Here is a 14,089-nt window from a genome sequence, read left to right as displayed (position 1 = left end):
TGTGATTGTGAAGAGCGTTTCTCTCCGCAATACAATTGATGGCACAGTTGAAAAGCCTCTAATGCAGCATTTAGATAACAGTGTGCTGAAAAGTCTAAAGACATCCAGAAACACTGAAATGGTGTCAGTTTCATTTATCTTCTGTTTAACCACAACACAAAACTCTTTTGTATCCTGATAAATATCTTAAATCAGAAATCCATTTGTATACATGCAGACGTGTCTTTATTTAAACTGCTGAAGCACAATGAGCTCAACACGTGGACGTGGCCTTAGACAGCAGTGGACAAAACCTCACGGATGCATCCACCTGCTAACTTGTCATTGAACTCGTGGCCATAATGCATGCTTCATTATTCATTATTACATCATTACATTTAAGAGAAGAAGAAAGGAAACTAACCAGCAGACCTTGAGTAAAGAATTCATTTAATTTCTATTCATTTATTTTGTGAAATATAGCAAATGCATAAAGAAGAAGCTTGTTCTCTTTGCTGGGAATTAAGTACTGACGTTTTGTCAAAGCTGCTGCTATTTCAAAAGATCCACACAATACGTCATTAGCCTGGAGGTCATACCAGCTGATTATAGCAAGCATAGATATACATCATTATCTAACGTGCACGGTGTAGGATAGTTACATACTTTAGTTATCCCCAAGGTGAAACTTACAAAGCTATATTTTAATCTACATTATCTTATTTGGATTAAACTGATGATCCATCCTCTTCCTACTGTCCTTGTCAGAGTCACAGGAGGGCCTGTCCCAGCTGTCCCGGGAGGCAGGGTACACCCCGGACAGGTCACCAGTCAACCAGGCAACCATTCGCACCTATGGGCAATTTGGAGTTACCAATTAACCTAACCCCACTAACTGCATGTCTTTGGGAGGAAGCCGGAGTACCCGAAGAGAAAACATGCAAACTCCACACAGAAAGAAGCCGGCCTGATGGTGGAATTAAACTCAGGACCGTCTTGCTGTGAGGCAACAGTGCTAACCACTGTGCCACCAGTTCAAACTGATTAAATGCATAATCCTAACCAGCAGAAAAAAGTAGTGAAACTAGAAGACTTAGACGTTAGCTTACTGACTATAAATATAATCATTCACACACATGCGCTGGTTGTTTTTAGACTTATTTGTGCCAAATAAAAGCTAACAAAATACTATAATGTTACTAATTAAACATGAAACACTGATTTATTTAGCAGGCAGATTTTTCAGATTAACTCAACACCAGCGTGGACAAACGTTCCACTTCAGTGACTCCAGTCGGCTACAATGAATCCACAGTGTGAAGCAGGCGTTGTGACATAGAAGCTGGTGTGGATTTACTCAGTTTTGGAGTCGGCCTCAAGTGGTCATTAGAGGAACTGCAGATTTTCAACCCCGGAGATTCCTTTTGCACCCCTTGAGGGAATATATACAGGTAGAAATACGTTAGTCTCTATACTGTTTTATATTTTTTACCAGAAGTGCGTTAACAATCATATTCAATCCCTCTGCCGTCATGTCAGTATTTAAAAAATTATAGCATTCGTTCTAATTTGAAACTTAAAATCAGAAAAATTGATTTTTTCCTTCTATTGTTCCTTTTTAAAAACTAGCCAGCAGAACGATAACCCGGCATCGTTTTTGATTACCTGGAGCAAATTAATTCGTAAGAGTAAAGGACTCTTGAGGAGAAAAGTTCCACTTAAATAGAAACGTTAGCACAATGTCAGCTTAGATCAGTTGTAAGGACACAGATGATAAACGCATTAGTGAAATGCTTACTCATAGAGAGCTCCTCTCGCCTTCCTGTCTTAAACTTCTTAAATCACAGCAGCTGGAAGTCGCTTCTATTCAAATGCCGCAGTTCCCCTGAGCACACGTGGCAGATTGTTAATTACGACAAGTCTGGGGGAAAATTACTTTATTGATTTGCATCAGCTTTGCTATTCTGAGAGAGAATACAGAGAAGCTGAGGCTGAAAATGACTGAGTGTGATCTTTATAGAAAACAACCTATTTCATCCCAGGTGCCAGAGCGAGTGTTTTATGTCACTTGTGACAAATTTACCTTAGCTCCATAACATCTTTATTTGTTATGCGTCGCTGGCGCTCTGCAGCTGAAGTGACCCAGCTTTTGGTCCACTGCGTTCTCCATATGTCTGACAGGGCCCGACGTGGCACTGCTGCGGCGCTGCCGGGCCACAGCTGGGAGTGCTGCAAGAGTTCAAAAAGAAAAGGTAGGGTTGTGCAAGAGAGGCTGACTGTCAAAATAGAGCTAAGAAAGTGGAAAAGATTGAATAGAAGAGGAGAGGGAGACCGAGAGCGAAATAAAGAGAGGTCAGAGACTCGAAAGCAGAGGGACAGAGGGAGACGGGGGAAATGTAATGCACCGAGGCCTGAGCCAGATAGACAGAGCCACTCTGGGCAATGAAGACATCAGGACTGACAGGACTGGCTCCAGTCCAGGTAAGAAAAAAATAGACACGCTGTACTGGGAATTAAATGAACGGCCAGGGGCATGGCTTCAACAGCCACGTCTGGAGAACTGACAACTGTAGATGAGCCAGGAGACACTGAGGAAATATGTCAGGAAATCAGCTAAAGCTGACAAGCGTAGCCACAGTTGCTAAAAATCTATTGACTGGATAAGAGCTGACTGCTCGATGCGTTGCTCCGGCGCTGCTCAGCCAGGTGGGGGTGGTTCGGTCGGTCCGGTATAATTTTTTCTCGTGTTGAGCGATGAATCTAAATTCAAGTTGTCAACGTGCAAAGCAGCAGAAAAGCTAAACTTACCAACCTGCAGTCACAGCTATTCTCTAACTGCTCTGGTTTCCAATCCAAATACATAAATCCACCACTGCCAAGTGCAATCTGCACCTTTTTGTGTATAAATCAGTCACATCACAACACGACAGGACGCACATTTGAGAAATAAGCAAACAAATCAAAGTCATCTGTAATTGATCTGATGCAGGCGTGTGTGTTTAGCCTTTGGATAATGACTACCACATTATGCTCCTGACATCAGTCGAGTCCAGTTGCCAAGACTAAAAAAGAGCTTTCTTATTTCCGCTTGATGAACAAACACCGGCGCCGGTCCAGCGTCACAGCACGTCTCACAGATTTCCAGCAGGACAAAGAAGAAACTTGCCTACATTAGCATCATACATTAGAGTCATCAGTGCAGGTTTATAGGTGGATAGATTTGTAGCTGCAGTGCTTTAGTTTACCAGCAGCCACATCTTTTACCCTTCTTTAAATTCCTAAGGACGGCCCCTTTGCATTGTGAATGTTGATGAGTGCTGATTAAACACCTGTGACAGCCAGTGATATTTACTGGATGTTTATCTACTGCAAAGCAACCTTATTATCTCATTATCTTTGCATTCTGGTGAGCCTTCAATTCCTGCATTGTGCTAAATGAGTCTTATTAACTTCCTCCTTCGTCCTTGAGAGTGCGGAGACATTAGAAAAACAGGTTGATGATGGGGATAATCTTTACTATAGCTTATTTACAGAAGACGTTACTCACAGGGCGATGGACAGTCGCATATTCATATCAAACATATTACAGCTGGACATAGATGCATAAAATGGGACAGGCTTTTCAAGCTTCTTGTTTCTTGTAATTAAGGTCCCGGAGCACGTTTTTTATGCAGGCTGTGTGTCAGTGTCATCAGGTATTTGCAATTTACAACAGGGGTGTGCCAAAACAAGAGGAAGCAACAAAGTGAGAAAAAGGCTACCTGGCAAGTAGTTGCAAGAGGCTGCTGGCTGTTACTGGGTGAAACTGGTTGCAAAGAGAGCTCTGCACCAAAAGCAGGTTACTGTAGCCGCCCATACTTAACATGGAGACACCAAACTGGCTGCAAACACTCGTCACTTAGTCTTTAGACCAGAAACTGGATCTAACCACTGCTGCGAACATGTTTTAACAGGGACAGCATTTATTATTTAGAACAGTTTCTGTTTCCGATTTCTCTTCTACTTTTCACAGTTTCAGTACAGCTCGGTGAATAGACGTTTGCAAGTTAGCCGACCTTTCTAATGCAAACTATTGGTGATGGCAGAAACCTGCTATCAACCGAAGCAATCACAGGGAGGTTTTTAGTGCTGCACTATATTCATCTTTTTTGAATAATTTCATGCTAACAACTGCTGCAACCTTCATCTACTCTCAAACCAGTTAGAGACGCTCCAACCATTCCCTGGGGACTGGAGGGTGTCACTGACTATCCTTTAGGCCTACATGAGGGGCCTTCAGGGACTGATGTTACATTGACCCTGGCAGCTACTAGCAGCCAGTTACCTTAATGAGCGATGGTTACCTGATGGGCACATGCAGGTCCTTTGCTCTGTTTGAATATTATCATCAATTTTATAGGACAGAACGTCCGGGACCAAAAGTATATCTGTCAAATTCTTTGCCAGAGTATCAGTCAGATTATTTGAATGTTCTGGGACCAACTTAAGACTTTAAGCTACAGGTGGATGAAAAGTCAGAGGCTGTAACTATTTCTTTGTGGGTACCAGAGGACACATTTCAGGGTAATCCAGCCCACAGCTTTTAAAATATTCCATTAAAGACCAAATATTTCCTGATGATATTAATTTCTATAAATATTTTCTGCATATGAATATTCAGGATCTGTTAGGTAGAGACGATATTTTTGGTACCAGAGTCCTTTTAGTGTCGATGCTCGTGGTCTGAGGACTATTGACTAATCGTGTTTGCATTTGCTGACATGCACTGCGTCGTCATTGATTAAATAATCAAAAGGGATTAATGACAGTTTTTATTAGTGTTAGCATTTCATCCGCTGGCTGCACCAATAGCCCTAAAACTTTCATGGTTGCCCCCGGCGATCATGCTCACACGCTCCCAGACTGTGTCGGCACTAGAGCGCAATCTCATAACCAACATAAGTATATTGTATAGCACATATAGCCATAATAGATTTATAGCATATTTTAGATAAACTCTTCATGGTTTTTTGGTTTTTTGCTGACTTTATACATAAATTCTTGCCTCTTTTTTTATAAATCACAATTCCTACAATAAACTTTAAAGCTGCAAACAGAAGCATATGTTTTCTGGATTATTAATTGGCCTGCCCACTGTTTGCCAGGAACATTACAGCATAATTGTGGCTTGGCTGACATAGCTACATCAAATGCAGGCTGGGTAACAAACTAAGCATCTGCCATCCCTCCCTATTCTCTGCCTCTAATGTCGTTACACTTGATTCAAGGCAGTTTGTTACTATCGACTGCTGAGCAATGATGCATTACTGATCGCTCACACAGTTTCTGTCTTTATAAGCTTGCTGGTTTTCACTGGCTTCTCAAACAAGCTGCTCTCCCCCCAACCAATAATCCACAAAACCAGGAAAAGCTGGCGTAATTAAGTATCGATCACTGAGGCCAGGTAAAGTTTTGTGAGTGGCCAGATATTCGTCACAGTGTAAGAGTAATGAAACTGCATCGTTTCCCCCCCGAGTCGGACTTGAAATACACAAATATCCAGGTCACGGTGAGGTCGTAGAGTCTGATGACTCATAAGCTTAAAGAATTTACCTGATAAATCTTTTGTGTCATTTTTTATTGATATAAATTCAATTCCATCCCCTTAACTTACAAATGTCCTTGGCCTCTTTGTGAATTGCGCAATATTACATTTTGATGACAGTGAAGAAACTTATAAGTGTGTGTGTGTGTGTGTGTGTGTGTGTGTGTGTGTGTGTGTGTGTGTGTGTGTGTGTGTGTTATTGCCAAGCAGCACTATCTTGCCACAAGACTATATTTTCTGTGAGTTTACAGCATGTTCACAGTTGAGAGTGTTTTACTGCTGATTGAATCACATTGTAAGTGTGTCTTTCATCCCTTTATATCTTTACACGCTGCTAATGCTAGTTTACACAGGCATTGATGGAGCAGACGTCCTGAGTAAATCCTTGAATGAATTTGACCTCACGTCAGTTTTTTCCGTGGGACACGAGCTTTGTTGACGGCTCGGTAAAGAAAATTTAAAGACTTCTTTTTTTAAACACAAACGAGGTTTATGGCCTTAAAAAGGGCTTGTGCTGGAGTCTGGAGCTCTCTGTTCCTATTTCCACTTGTTGAGAATATACAGCATGCTAACTGTTTACAATTCGAAGTTCTACAGATCTAAATTTATCCTGTTTCTCCTTCCTGTTTGCTGGCTATGTAGGAGCGTATACAGTGCATGTATTTGTGTGAGCGCATGCAGATAGAGTCTTACTAGACAGCCTGCTCCCCTGCAGAGACTCTGATTAGCTCCTCTCTCCAGGACCGAGACCTCACCCAGCATCTGTATTGCTGCTCCGTGACCTTATTGATGAGCCGCCACAGCCATGACAAGTATGCCATGTGTCAGAGGACGCCTGTAGGAGAAACAGGAGTAAGTCGGGACACCTGTGTGGAATTCCCGGGTCTTTGTTGCTCCAACACTGCTCAATGACTTTAAAATGAATGACCAGGATGTTCTTGCCTTCTTTTGTAATGGTTATGTACTAGCTTTGATTTCTGCTAACCCTCCTTTTCTCTGAAGAGTTCCATCTGTTTTGCTGTTTGACTGAAGCATCCATTTAACTTCAGTCAACCTGTTTTCTCAACCGATATCTAATTCAGGGTCCTCGGGGGAGGTAGAGTCTATCCCAGCTGACGTACACCCTGGACAGGTGGCCAGTCACAGAGCTAACGCACAGAGGCAGGCGTTCACACTCACATCCATGCCTGCAGCAGATTTAGATTCGCAAGTTAACACAACAAGCGCACTTTGGACTGTGAGAGGAAGGCCACAGGCGAAGAGAAAAAGAGAGAACAAGCCCCCGCTGACCAGGAGATTCAAACCTAGAACCTCCTTGTTGTGAGGTACCCGTGCTGCACGGCAACAACGTGCCTCCCTCCGGTCTGTTCCTTCCATTATTTTTGCAGCGTGTCGTATTTCCACAGAAGGTGTGACAGTAACGTCTCGGTTCTGATGAAGACAGGTCGCCATTCTGCCATCCAATGAAAACGGTGCTGTGATTATCAGCGGTCATCAAGGGATGTGCAGCTTTCAATCGATCGGTGCTCGTCCGTTACGCTGTTGCTGAACCGCAGCATTTCTCCACACGTTTTAAATATGGTTAAATAAAGTCCAAACCCTCTTTGCATCGAGCAGTTGCACGAATACCTAACGAGTCCTTTGATTGCCGTTCACTCTTTTCTGTTACGTGCTCTGATAGCTTCACTATGGGCTTGTGCAGAGTAGTTTCTTAGTTCGTATAGTTTTCAAGCCTGGTTTTTCTTTGAAGTTAATGGCATCCTAGCTTCTTATAGAATTGACTGCAATGACCTACTTTATTTTTTTTCTTTTGTAGTCGCCCTCATTTACATTTGTCATTTACTCAGAGTAAACGCAGCGCACAGCCCTCTCCATCGGTCTGTTTTTGGGAGAAATGTTCTAGCTGATCATAGAAATGCTAGCAAAGCACTGCTGACTGTGAATGTTTCACAGTGTTCAGAGTCAAGGGTCCAAACACGTGAGGGTCAACCCCCAACATACAACAACAAAAACAATTGAATTTAATTTAGTGTCTAAACTTGATTTCTGTTATATCGTAGTCTATAGTAGGACAGAATTACTTCTGCATATTCAGATCAAATCTTATAAATTGCCTTCAGTGCCATTTTTAGGCTTATTTGTTTTTTTATTGTCAAATATGAAAGCAGAGGCCAAAACACTGTAAAATCTTCCACCCAAAATTACTGACGTTGCAGTTCCCAACAACTCAAAAAAGAGAAAACAGAAGGAACCGAAACGGCTCCTAAAACGTTTCCTGAGAAGTCTGTTAAAATCGAAACAACAGGACGACAAGCTCCCTGGCAACAGCACGAAAAGGATTTTTTCACAAAGTCAGGACACAGATTCTCTTCGTACACGCTCCTTGTTAGCTGGCAGTGGTCTGCACTTGGCTGCAGCTCCACAGGTTCACCAGCTGATAGCAGATAAGCCTAAACCTGTGGCCCACAGAGCCTGGAGAGCAAAACAGAACACACGGTACTGTATTAGCACATTTTAATATTTACTAAGAAACAGAGTGGTGGGTGTAGCAGGATAGAGAAAGATATTTTTTATGTGCAATTCAAATTCCAAAAATGTTGGGATGATGAGGAAAACTGAAATAAAAACAGAATGCAATGATTTGCAATCTCATATTTTATTCGCAGTGTGATGTTTTTGCAGTGATCAGACTCACAAGGTTTATTTATAGAACTCAAGGAATTAACAAAAAACAGCCAGGTAACTGGAGGGAAACTGGTTATTAGCCAGTGCTGGCTGATTATGGTCATTTGCAAATGGTTAAAAGCCTCAAGCAGACTTCTGGGTAACTTGAGGTGCTTACCTGTAAACCTTTAAACAACAGGTGAGTCTTTGTTTCTCACTCCATATTGGGACAGAGGTAAGGACTTCAAGGGACGCGCAACAAACCTCTGGTAGGTATCTTGGAAGCAAGCAAGCAGAGAGGATTCCAGAATGGAAAGCACAAGTACAAAGACTAGACTGGGTGAACCAGTTTATCACCATAGCAGACAAAACAATGTGGAGGAAGGTGGCAGCCACAGCTGGTCCTGGTGACAGGATGTGAAGGTACGAGGAAAGGACGGCTCTGCCCTTAAGTGGCGGCACAGGTAGGCCCCACCTCTCCATGTGAGAGGATACATAAGATTTTAGCTTATTTTGAATTTGCATGTTGGTACAGGGGCACCAGAATGCTGAGAATCAAGGAAAGATTTTAGAATAATGTTTCTAAATGTAGAATTGAGAAGTCTTTCAATATCCAGTCATTTCTAGTAGATAATATCATCAAAAGAGTCAAAGAATCTGGAGACTTCTCTGTGTGCAAGTGACAAGGCCCATGATCTTCTAGACTTTACGCAGCACTGGATTTAAAACTGTGATGATTGAATCGTGGAAATCACTGCATGGGCTAAGGAACACTTCTCTGGACCACCGCTGATTTAAAATGGATAGAGGCAAAGTGGAAAACTGTGGAACTGCCTGTGCTCAGTTCTAACGCCTGGACCTCTGATGGTGTGGGATGTATTAGTTAGCAAATCTGGAAAGGCACCATCAATGCTTCGAACTGTGTTCAAGTTTTAGAGCAAGAATTTTTCACCAGGCAAGAATAAAACAAGATTCGTCACTCAAATGTCCAACAGCTGGTCTCTTCAGATGTTTCGGGTTGACGTAAGAGTTTTGGGAAGATAATCGCGAAGCTTAATGTTAGCCTGCTCTATCCTTGGTTCGTGATAATTGTCCTGTTGGAGCACTCAGTTGTGTTCAAGTTTTAACCATCTAACTGTTGATTTGAGGTGAAGTTCGTCGTCCTAGACTATTCCGTCAGGTTTGTGCAATGTACCAGTAACGCAGAGGTGTTTGCCTCCAAACTCCTCTGACCATACCTCTGGCTAAATAGCTCGATCTTTGTGTGTTCTGGCCATAAAAAGAAGACGTTTGGCTTTGTGGGGAGCTGCAAGTTTCATTGGAGCTAAAGGTGTCGGTGTTGGCGCAGAGGCTTTTTGACACAGTCCATGGCTCTTAGTTCTTTGTGGGCAGTGACATTGTTGTTTCCAGTTTATGGCCAGTTTGCAAAGTTGTGACATGTCTGAATAACTGGTGTTTGGTTACTGGTGATCTCTGAGAGACCTTCACAGCTTGTGTCAGTCTACAGTTCTCATCCTCAGAACAATGGAAAAGTCTAAAGAGCTCAGTAAACAGCCGAGCATTGGTCAATCCGGTCAGTGCCAGAGTAAATGCAAAACCAGTTCAAACACGTGCACCCAATTCTCCAGTTATTAAAGTGCATTAAGGATGTATGCCGTGCAAACAGTTAAAAAACATTAATTACCATGACATGCATCCATCCCCACGCCATCAAATTCAAAATGCTTCATTTTTTCATCGTAAACATTCGATGTGTTTTCTGTGTTTCATTGTGGATAAAATATGGCTGCGTTCTCTTTCTACACGTTATAGTGTCCCAGTGTTTTTGGAGCTGGTAATTATAGTAGAGGTGTAAAACGGGGGCATATAACGCTGCTTTTTTATTTGGGAAGAAAAATTACAGATACAAAAAACAAAAATGTTGACAAAATGGAACGTGATCATATTTTGTTGCCCACTTAAGTATGTTTTCCAAGACATTTCTGAAGCTTACCACAGTGTTTATCGGGAGTGGTATTTGCATAATACGTCTAAATTGCGTCCATTGTGGGACTTGCAAAGGAGGACAGGCATTCAAGAAAATTGATCCATTGCAATTTGCACAAACAAAAATAATGTCTGTTTCTAACCAACAATACTTCGAACAAGGACAGCCTGGAGTGTGTATAAAGCAAACAGCAATGCTGCTCTTAGCTGAAGTGGTTGTGTGTTTAAATCTTTTATGCAGCATCTGCATTAAGGTCATTGTAAAGTTACTATCCGTTCCATTTCTCGCAGAAACCTTTTCTTTTCATGCTTTTCTCTTTATCTGTCTGTGCTGCATATCTCTCCCCGTGGCACAGCTCTCCTCTCTACACTTGTGAGCGTCTTATCTGGGCAGCACTGTCTTCACGGATGCACAGATGTTGATATCAGCCCATTGCATCACTCTTTTCTCCTGAACACAGGTAGGAGAAAAGAAAGCTCTACAAAAGGAGCAGAAATAAATCATCTGGCCTTTGTTATTCTAATTCAAAATGGTGAAGACGGAGGCATGAGCTGCTAAAAATACAGAACAGATTACTCCACACAGGTACAAGTTCTCACTTCAGAAGTTAGAAAACAAGTTTCACGAGGTCTGAAAATAGTTGTTCATAAATGTGGAACAGTTTTCCATACTTCAGTAAACTCTGCTTTGGATTTGCTAAAACAAATACCAGTTGCACTGGCACGAAACATAATAATGCTTTTTTCCCCTTAATTTTGTACTAATAGAATGAAATACGACAAGAATAAATGGAACAGAAAGAAGGCACACCATCTGCTGCTGTAAAAAGCTCACACTCTAAAATTAATTTAAGCTCAAACAAAATGCTAATCAGCCAAACAAGCCAGGTGATAATCACCACCTTTATTTGGCAGAGCAGCATGCTAACATTTGAGCTGGGTAGCAGGGAATTATCATGCACACACACACACACACACACACACACACACACACACACACACACACACACACACACACACACGTGTATATAATGTAAAATTATTAAACCATACTAGGAAAAGAAAAGGCCAACAACACGCCTGACTGTGTGCCAGCCGTCTTGAAACACATCTGGGCACTGACTGTTATTTTGAAGTACTGGCTTAGTTACACTAAAAATGGAAAGGCGGCCTCCTTGCGACTAGGAAAAGGTCGGTGATTGTTCAGTAGCTCGATGCAGCTGTGATGCTCTCAGAGGCTGAGGGCGTTGCAGGGGAGGGACCCATCTGCAAACAGTCCCAGTCCTGACTGCCATCTCTCTCAGACAGATTGGTGAAAGTTTGCAAATAAGTCGTGTTTAATTTAAAAGCACATCTGAGTCCGTCTGCGATGCATGTCTTTGCAGCAGGGGACTAAACTGGTTATATTGTAACCACCGTCCTGCAGCAACTACACCACTACGTTTGGAGGAATTTCTGGATTTGTGTTTCAAAACTTTGAGGCTCTGGTTGAATTTAAGTCATTAATATGAATTTCTTTGTATGTAGACTGGAGCAGATTTGTGATTTTTGCTGATCTATCAGATTTCATTGCTATGCTATCACAGACTGGATTAACTGCCAACTTGACCTCACAAATGTTCGTGCAGCTGTGAACACTAAAACAACCACACTGGTGTGAACGTGATCAGACCTCAATCCGAAGCAGCTTCCTGATGTCTGTTTGAGTTAAAGAGCTTTGCGTAGCCACGTATGCTTTTCGTTCAGGATGCAGTAAGGTCCTAGACATGTGCAAAGCTCTGCACAGACTAGCATCTAAAAGAATGTAACACCTTCCTCCTGCATTAGCTTTTGTTGCTCAGACACATCTGTGTACAAACTCACCGACTCATTCGGAACAGAATAAATGAAGCCGAGGTCTGAAAATGGCCCAAGAAAAGGTTAAAATGATGGAAATGTCTCTGAGAAGCAAAGTGAAATTTTAATGTGAAGGACAGACGTTTTCAGCCTGATGAGAACGTAAGTAAACACCTGGAAGTCAAAGAGATGAGTTTTAAACTTCCTTTTCAGGGGAACAATTACTGTCTGCACAGTTTTGTCTTATTGCATTTCATAAATGTTGACATATTTAAAAATTAGGGATACAAAGATAAGTGGAATTCGTCATCAGGACACGTCAGGCACCATTTATCTCTGAAATACATTTTTTTTAAGATGGAAAAAACGTAAAATAAAAAATCTTTCATCCTTTTATTGCTCTGGAGACCAAATGTTTTGGGTTCAGTCCACAGTGGTCAATCACTGCCATGCCACAAAAAACAAATTGCAGTTTTTTAAGAAGCTTTTCTTCTATACAATTTGCTTGTTTACCTACAGCAGCATATCCTCTCCAGGACACTCGAGCAATTGTGAAAGCGGTCGTTAAGTGTGACCATTAAACGGTGAATAGGAGCAACTCCCACACTCCCGTTTCGGCAAGCCGGCCAGCAAATGTACTGTATGTTTAAGAGTATGTCAGAGGGTGAGTGCAAACATGCTATTACGAAGGGAGTGGAGCTGTGTTGCCAATGAGGCAGATGAAAGAGAATACCAACCCTCTCCTCAGCACAAATGAGATACACACCCCCTTATTTTTAGGAAAATGTGAGGGGAAAGCAACTCATTTACCTTCCTCTCCTCCTCGTTGTTCAAGCTGAGAACAGCAACTACTTTCTTTCTGGAGGTGGTTTTCTGCGCACATTCATCAAACACCCCCCAAAAAAGCTTGTAGAACAGTGTGGGCTTGTGCAGTAATCCAACGTGTTCAATTTAGGGCTATTGAATATCTTACAAAGCAGCACTGTTTGTCAAAATGACTCGCAAGTAACTTTTTATGCCGTGTACAAATTTCTCAATCGATTATGAGACGCAGACATTTCTTGGTTGAACGCTCCGCTCTACAGTACAGCTGGCAAACAGAATGGATGCCAGGAAGAAGACTAAATAAGCACCCCATTTAACTCTGACCGCGTTTGCCACATTCATCATTATCATCCGTTTTTACCTCGGAGCGAGTATTTTGCACAAGATGCAGAATGTTTGGACGCAAAAGCCCGAGCCACGAGCCCCAAAGTGCATCAGCAAAGCCGCCGTGTTGATGTTTGTTTTCCCAGCAGAGAATGCAGCAGACCGTAGTGACACTAAACCTGGTTGACTTTAAGAACAAATGGCGGGGAGGGGGGGCGCGTACACGCAGCCAAGGTCCTTTCTGCCCCTGTGGCTGCTCGCTGATCGCGGATGATAAATGGCTGAACATGGCCGAACCCTCATTTGGCTCTCACTGCATCAGGTGATAAAAGCGGAGCCCTTGTCAGGGATGGAGTGTGCTCTGCTCTGCAAGGACGAGGCCTTACACCCACGGAGACACTGGAGGAGAATGGACTTAATATTCACTGCAGGCAGGCAGCCACATTTGGAGACCTGCAGTGGAAATGTAAGGGATGTGTCAGGACACAACTCCACAGCAGAGTTTAGAAGTAAGTATGCATAGCAGTCATGCATGAGGTTGTAACTGCAGCAGCTATTTATAGCGCAGCTCATGATGAACCTCTCAGAGCAATGTTAACCTGGGTGTCAAAGCTGCTTATCAGCGGCTCATAGAAGCTTGAAATGAAAATGACTAAAGGAGAAGAGCGAAAATACATCCTTTAAGGCGGCCTGACTCGTTATGGATTAAACATGGGCACAGCTAGATTTATAGCCGCTGCGGCCGCGTACAGGGGAAGCCGCTCGGCTACTGCGGCACATTTTTGGACCATTAATTATCTTAGCAGGCCTTACCAGGCTAATCACTTATCAAACATCCCCGGATAATTTGAATCCATTCCCACAAAGAGAAAAGGAAAAATCTTTTTTAAT

The 14,089-nt window shown here is 42.4% G+C and overlaps 1 long non-coding RNA gene across 1 annotated transcript; it reads right to left on the bottom strand.

Moving 5' to 3' along the window:
* Window positions 1-410: 410 nt before the first annotated feature.
* On the bottom strand, window positions 411-6,418 carry LOC146691491 (uncharacterized). Its single transcript, XR_014915372.1, has 4 exons — window positions 6,257-6,418; window positions 2,063-2,208; window positions 1,778-1,864; window positions 411-1,411 (listed from the first exon to the last, which is right to left on the bottom strand). It is a non-coding gene; the product is annotated as an uncharacterized LOC146691491 (long non-coding RNA).
* Between the last annotated feature and the right edge of the window lie 7,671 nt (window positions 6,419-14,089).

The sequence above is a fragment of the Copadichromis virginalis genome, linkage group LG15 (assembly GCF_057382275.1).
Source record: "Copadichromis virginalis isolate Kocher_CV1m ecotype Utaka linkage group LG15, C_Virginalis_male_GT1.1, whole genome shotgun sequence".
Lineage (NCBI taxonomy): Eukaryota > Metazoa > Chordata > Actinopteri > Cichliformes > Cichlidae > Copadichromis > Copadichromis virginalis.
The sequence above is the reverse complement of the archived record's forward strand: the minus strand, read 5'-3'. Positions and strand labels throughout refer to the sequence as shown.